The sequence below is a fragment of the Calidris pugnax genome, unplaced genomic scaffold (assembly GCF_001431845.1).
Source record: "Calidris pugnax isolate Ruff unplaced genomic scaffold, ASM143184v1 scaffold96, whole genome shotgun sequence".
In the NCBI taxonomy this organism is placed as follows: Eukaryota; Metazoa; Chordata; class Aves; order Charadriiformes; family Scolopacidae; genus Calidris; species Calidris pugnax.
This window is the reverse complement of record NW_015090866.1, coordinates 247,953-248,335: the sequence shown is the minus strand read 5'-3', so window position 1 is coordinate 248,335 and position 383 is coordinate 247,953. Positions and strand designations below refer to the sequence as shown.

Here is a 383-nt window from a genome sequence, read left to right as displayed (position 1 = left end):
CCTCCAGGTGCACAGGATGGGGGGGGGGACCCTCCACACACACCCCAACACCTGGTGTGATGCCCGGGATGAGGGGGGGATGCTCCAGGTGCCCAGGATGGAGGTGGACCCTCCAGGTGCCCGGGATGGAAGAACCCCCCCCCGATGCCTGGTGTGACACTGGAGATGGTGGGGGGAACCCTTCTGATGCCCAGGATGGGGGGACCCCCCCCCCAGGACCCGAGGTGATGCTCGGGAAGGGGTGGGGGACCCCTCGGTGGGATGCTCGGGAGGGAAGTGGGGAACCCCCAGGTGCCCGGGACGGCGGGACCCCCCCAACCAAGACCCGGTGCGATGCTCGGGAAAGGGGGGACCCCCTCGGTGCCCACCCCCCTCCCCCGGGA

General features: G+C 71.0%; 1 protein-coding gene across 1 annotated transcript in view; it reads right to left on the bottom strand.

Annotated features, from left to right (window-relative positions):
• Positions 1-383, bottom strand: part of LOC106889906 (low affinity vacuolar monovalent cation/H(+) antiporter-like) — an 8,114-nt gene that overhangs the window by 6,111 nt on the left and 1,620 nt on the right. The window lies entirely within an intron of this gene.